Raw genomic sequence first — 7,175 nt, forward strand, 5'->3', positions numbered from 1 at the left:
GGTGCCTCCTGCCTGACCACCCTCCTCCCTCTCCATCCAGCCCTTTGTAGGCTGGAACTCTGCCTGCCTGCAGAGAGCTCTTTGTAAAAATGGAAAATCTGCATGTTTCTCTGTTAAAATGAAAAATCCAAGTTTCTCTCAGTTAAGAGGGAAAATCCACATTTTTCCCAGTTTTTCTGTGGAAAACAGAAAACCTGGACCCCTGGCTATGACTCACTTCACCAGGGCACATGTGTCATGTCTGTCCCAAATATAAAGAAGCCCCAGTCACCTCATCGTTCTGGGTTTGCCTCAGCTTTCTCTCTAAAGAACTCTTACTAGAAAAGTTGTATGGGAAGAGACTGAATTTCCCTCACCTCTAAAACCCACATTATTGGTACCAGGATCCTGGAGAGAGACCTTGAGAGCCTATGCAATATTAAATGGAATTCCCAATCCCAAATTGAGTTAATATTTTTGCTAAAATTTGGAAGGGGAGAAAACTGTGCCTACTCTCTCTGGATAATATTCAGGGACCTCATCTATCCAGAGTTATACTCCCAAATTGAACCATTTGGGCTTCTACCTCCAGACGGGGCTGGCTGGAAGGTATGCAGATACCTCTGAACTGACCCTGATCCTCTTCAAGCTACTATTTACAAAGAGAGATTTTCTCATGTCTTCAACTTGCTGAATGACCCACTTTCCTTTTTCATGTCTGGCAGCCGCTGTTCTTTCAGGGTTCCTCTCACACTCTCTCTCTCTCTCTCTCTCAGACCTCTGAGGCTCTAGCCACTGCAAACACCTCAAAAGCTGAAGCATATCTGAGAAGCCTAACTGTCCAGAAATTGAATGAATGCCTGGAATGGAATGGGGAATTAGGAAAACATTAAATGGGTCAAAACTGATGGCTTAAGACATTTAAATTACGTTTGGAATTGTCCTCAGAAAAGCTTGGCGGTAAGGAGACTGTGTCATCATAATCATGAATAACCACCACCACTTGAGCTGGTTTTCCTCTGAGAAAGAAATCTCTTTTCACCTCCCCTCTCTTCCAAATAGCATACATGTAATTGATAAATATGTTACAGGCCATCATTCTGTGACTCGATGAAACAACTGCAGGCAGAAGGGGATGCTGAAGTTACTGATCATTTTGGGAGAGAAAGGAAACTTTGAAGAAATAATGAGATCAGCATAATCCCAAACTAGACTCCAATTTTAGTGCCTGAAGTGCGACTTTTGTGCAGAAGTTTTCTCCACCAGCAGACATGAATTAATGAAAAGTCCAAACCAAAAGTAAACATCAGGAAGTAACAAAGAGCTGCTTCCATTCTTGATGCATTTCATGCAAATATAAATGAAGCAATCAATGTTGGAGTGACAGAGTAAAGAGACCAAGATTTTAGCAACTTTAGGCAATAGCAAGAAAAAGAATTGTGGTATTTCTGAACATGAGTCTGTAAAACAAGAAAAATAATACAATTTCTTAGCTATTGGACACAAAAATCTCTGTTGGCAATACATTTGAGAGTCATTAAAGAGAAAAAAAATCTCAGTATGGTCTGGACTACTGAATACTCTGTCTTGGTAGAATAGATTTCATTCACCAAATGGCAAGTGCCAGGCTGAATGACACAAGATCATTACTACACATAGGAAAGATAAACATTGCTTCAGAAGTTCTTTAAGAAGGAACAAAATGCAGATGTCCTATTCTGCTTGCAATTATATGATTTATCACCACACTTAGTTTCACATTGTTTCTCCCATCCAAACAATACTGTGTCATGTGCATTTCTAACACATTTCTTCTAAAAAATAAATGAAGACTATGCTGCTCAGTTAATCCTTTCTGCATCTTTCTAACTTCTTCCTGCCATCTCCTGGCAAAATCAAGTATTACTGTATTTTAGCATTATTCATGCTCGTGCAAAAGGCCATATAGTGGCACACCCTGTGTACTTTCAGTGATTAGGAGCTCGGAGTGAAATGTGGAAGACCCAATATTTCTCCCTCTATTTCACCAGGCCTGCATTCCAGTTGAATAAGTACATTTCAGAGAAGCTCCTATTGCCACTGTTTCTCATTTCCACTGCAGCATATATAGTTCTTCAGTATCTGTCAATAAAACTCTTCTCCTCATACAGAGCTATAAAGCAAACTGAAGATCTTGTATACTTCATAGATAAGGAGGCTTCTGCATGCGTAACTATGGCTGTTTCTTTCTAAACTTCCTATAGAACCTTAAAGTGATCTATAGGCACACCAAAAAGATTTGTTTAATTGAAAACAGCCTTATTTTAAAAAACGATTGAAATTAAACTCCCTAAAATAAGAGCAATCTGTGTTAGATGCTATATTTACCCATTGGGAGGGCAATTTATGCTTTAAAGAGCTTACACTCCAATATATGGGACAGAGGCATGGACAGAATCTTGTTCTGCCCACTATCATACAGCAGGTCAGTTGCAGAGAAGAGCACAGAACCTAAGGCTCCTGGGCTAAGTACAGACAGTCAAAAAGCCCAAGCCTGAATTGATTCAGTCTTTGCAGTTAGTCCAAGCTGCAGAGGTTGAACCAATAAGCAAATAAACACATTCACTTTTGATCCAGGCAATGCAGCCACATGCCTGCAGTGGCTCAGGCCAGAAGCCAGGGGGCACTAGAGCATACCTGCCAGCCACTGCCAAAGGGATGAGAGCCCTCCAAGACTTCTCCCCACACCCTGCTGGAGCAGAGGAGAGCATGACCAGGCCCTGGGTTGGGAGGGTGTGGGGAGGGAAGGTAGTAGCATTGAATTCATAAGAGTTTGAACAAGAATAGTTCTTTCTCTGAACATCTATACACTGAAGAACTATAAATGCAGCCTGGGCTGTGTGGTCTTTTACTCTTCCTGCTGCCCCCAAGGTCTCTGGGATTTTCAGTCCACAATCACAGCAGCAGAACTCTCAGGATTGCTCATCACTGCCTCTCCCTTCTTCCAGGTGCCTCTGGAATTTGTAGCCCATAGTCACAGCCAGCTGTAAGTTTTCAGCAGGGCAAGGCAGCTCTGTACTTGGGGGAAGATGAGTTTAACCCCCACTCCCTGGCCTCAGACCCCAGCTGGGGTTTGCCTGGGGGGGGGGGGAAACACACATAGTAAGCCAGCCAGTGAGCCAGCCCTCAAAAACATGCTGGGGGACTCTGATTTCACTTAAACCAGTAAGGGGTTTGGGACAGAAGTTTCATAAACCAGTTTGACCTAAATCAGTTAAGTATGATGCTACATTCAACCAGATTTATCATAAACCAGTTTCAGCCATTTTGAAATTGGTTTATGTGCACTGAATTTCTGTTCTGTTACAGGTTTAAACAAGTTTCTGTTCATTTAAACCTGTTTATATGTAACTTCTGTCCCTTATGTTCTTTTCACTCACCTAGCTATTACACAATGCTACCTCACTGATAAACAGGAGCAGGACAAGAATAGCCTTATTGAAACAGTATTAAAAAGCCCTGCTGCACTCCTATTTAAAGGATGTTACAAAAACTTCTTTTTTAGTTACCCAATTAAAAAAAATCCAAGTGTTCATCATTCTTTGAAGGAGTAGGCATTTGTCCCAACAATTCTACTGCTAAGTTATGTCTCATATTACAGGGTTTTGGAATCTTTGCATTTAAGATTCCAGGCTGAAGAATTTGCATAGCTCTGTGAACTTTGTAAGAAGTGCCATACTCATCCTCCCAAGCAAGCAAAGGAGGGAAGCTCTTGGAGCTGTCTCTCTCAGCTCCTTTAAAGTAAGCGGTGAAGAATACCATTCACTGTGCTGCTGGGAAATATCAAAACCCATTATTTGTGCATTCAAATATTCTGAAATGCTGTAAACTTGACATTGTTGTCATCTTTTTATTGACAGCATCAGCCAGATGAAACCAGTCAAGGACTTAATCAAGGAAAAGTAAAAACCCCTTTAATTCACAATCACACACATCTGTACTGCCTAAAGAAGGGTAAGTGCTTTCAAAGCTTTTCTAGTGGCAGGATATTACCATGCTTGTTTGTCTTTCCACTGCTTTCAAGACATTTTTTCCTTCCAGTCTTTTCTCCTTGACATCATGTGTCAGAATTGCTGTACCTTCTACCTATCAACAGTTTATGACATTGATGAAATCTCAAAGCAGATCTGGTTGTGACAGCACTCACTGAACTGTTAGCAGTGTCAAGGTCACTTTATTTCTCTTGCTTACGCTATAATTCTTCCATCCTCAGGGGTGCTTCTTCAAGAAATCTTCCTTTCTGAGCATTTTATGATCTGCAGCCTCTTTGCTCTACAACTGCAGTTATAGAAGACAAAAGTGATGTTTCTACTATTAGAAACTAATAACTCTTTGGTGATTTTGAGCTCTAATTGCAGCATGTAGCACAGTTCTGACTGCTGGTGACTTAAAACCACAGCTAACTTAAATCAGGGAAAAACATGGACTTAATCCAGAAAGCTGTAGTGTTTATTCAAAGCAATTATGCATTGGATGTGGGCAACTAGGTGTAGCAGGACACTAAGGTGCCTGCTACTCTCAGAGCAGAGGCAGGAAGCCAGGTGCCAGTTGCCGAGACAACCAGTTAAGGAGGGAATTGGCCGCACCTGCACCTGGTCAGATGACCGGAAGGGGCAGGGCCGGGCTCCCACATAAAGCCCAGGCCTGAGGCCAGTTCACTGCTGACAGCCTAGGGGGAAGGGAGCTCTGCTAGAGCAAGCAAAGGGGAGAAGCCTGACTATACAAGTAGCTCCTGATGCTGTTATGGGATGGAGTATTCCCTGGTAGGGATTGAATGATGTTTTAGCTGGGTGGCTTGGATTTTTTTTTTTATAGCCTAGGGGTTTGTGTTTTGTGTTTGCTTTTTAACTGGCGATTTGGTTGAGGCTATTAGAGGATGGAGGAGGTCTCATAGGGGACCCATAGCAGTGTGGGAACCTAAGCCCCAGAGAGAGGGGGTGGTGCAAGACAAGGCTGCGGACAGCCTGAGTGCCAGGAAGGCGCAGTGCCAGACAGGGTGAGACAGGACTGTGGAAAGCCCAGGGGAACAAGGGGAGGGCCAAATTACAAGGCCTAGATCAAGCCATTACAGTATCATCTGTGAGGCCTGGCCTGCTGTGTAGGGGAGGAAAAGGAGCTGCAGATAGTGCCCCCTGGCACTGGGACAATAATGGGCAGCCTCCCACTAACTAACATCCATTAATTAAGATCAAGGCATGGCAAGTGAGAAGGCAGGTGGTTGGCCCATAACAGGAGGGCGGGGCCACCAATAGATGGACTCCAGAAGAGGCACTCCTGTCACACTGGGGAAAAAATTCTAGACGGGAGAAAAAAAATAAAACCACTCTGGACTGGATACATACTGATACCAAGAGCTTGTGGAAGCACAGGTATGCTGGAGGGTACAAGTGCATAGATACTTGTTGCTAAGGTGATATCTTCCCTGCCCCCCTCCCCCCCCATCCCCTCTACTTACTGAATGCAGATGTAGAAGTTGACCACCACACAGTTCTAGCCACAGCCTGTCAGTTGTCAACAGCATTGCAAACAGCTGAAGGGCTCCCACTTTCAAATGGGAAAAGTCCTTGACGTACTTTTCCTATGGTGAGCCTGATGTTCAGATGGGCACACGTGTATTATCTCATGCTGCATTTTAATGGAATTCTTCTCAAGAGGCAGCGTGAGGGCCCTTATGTGGGAGAAAGTACTACTTCTTTTCTTCCTCTAACATTGGGAGAAATGCATGCAAATTGGAGAACTTCAAAGAAAAAATTAATGTTCTTTTTGAAATTCTTTGAAAGCCAGCTATAATACTCTATTGTGACAGAGACAGGTTAACATAACAAAAGCAGCAAAACCCTCTTTCCAGTCAGTTTGACCAGCTTTCCTGATGCCTCAAGGCACTAACTGTTTATTATAAATGGTAACTATGGGCCTGTTCCAAACCTATTGGTTACCAGGAGCAATGCCTCCAGACAAACTTTGCAAACAGGTAAGCTCTGTATGGAGAGGCCTAGCACATGTAGTTGTGAAGCTACTTGCTGTGTAAAGCATCCATCTGCCAGAGTTCAGGACTAAGGAAATCCTTTCATTCTGAATTCTTTCATTCTCACTCTTGTATAAAGGTCTGTGTTTTCTTTATTATCTTCCTTTAAAGGAAAAAAAAAATCAGCTCCAGCAAAGGCTCCAACTAGCTGTTTTCAGACTTTTTCACAATGAATCACACTGTCAGAGACAGGGAGTGCCTGGTGGACCTTTTTCCTCCCACCTCTGTTCCTGCAGACTCCCCCTTCCCTCTCATTGCAGCTACACACTAAACCCATTACACAGAGTAGGAGCTTACCTGACAGACTAACAGGGAAAGCATTTAGAACAGGATATACAAAAAACACTCAAAATGGGCCTAATTGTCCCACTGAGACAATTAGCCCCTACACAGGAAGCCTTCTACAGGGACAGAGTTTGGCCAACCACTCTTGGTTCTGAAACCTGACCCTTAATACACTTTCAGCAGAAGTACTAGAAAAGCCTGCACCACAAGGGATCACACTTTGGATACCTTTAATCTAATTTTTAAAAAGCCTATGAAAGGCTTTAAACGTATTTTAGTGTCACCATGTTAGTTGTCATTGGGAAATGCTGGTTTGCTGAGTAGGGAGCTCAGTGAATTCTGGTTTACTACTTACCCTGTTGGGAGCACCTAGGTGTTAAAACACACAAGAGCCTTCAGCTTATTTTCCAGGAGACCCTTTTCAGTGATCCAGCCCTTGTGACTGTTGCTTATGTTCCAATTGCATTTAGACCGCACAACCCCCCCCACCCATAACTCTCCACCCAGCACTGCTGCCACCTGCCCCGAGTGCAGCCCGGTGCAGCCTCAGCTCCAGCACACCCTCACCCTGCACAGACCTAAGGGCACACCCCTCCCCCATCCCCGTGTCCTCCCAGGGCGTGTACAGCAGCTGCCCCCTCCTCCTCACACCTCCCAGACAAGCCTCGGCTCTGTCCCATGCCTTGCCCTGCCCTTGCCCCGGCCAGGCAGCCCTTGACCCAGCCCCACTCCCTCCCTCACTGCAGGGGCCTAAGGGAGCAGGGCTATGGGGGCAGAGGGAGAGGGACTGCAGTCACTCCAGAATTCGTTGTAGTCTCCCCAATCCCTCCTCTCCCAGTGCTACAGC

The sequence above is a fragment of the Gavialis gangeticus genome, unplaced genomic scaffold (genome assembly GCF_001723915.1).
Source record: "Gavialis gangeticus isolate Ggan-Ray unplaced genomic scaffold, GavGan_comp1, whole genome shotgun sequence".
Lineage (NCBI taxonomy): Eukaryota > Metazoa > Chordata > Crocodylia > Gavialidae > Gavialis > Gavialis gangeticus.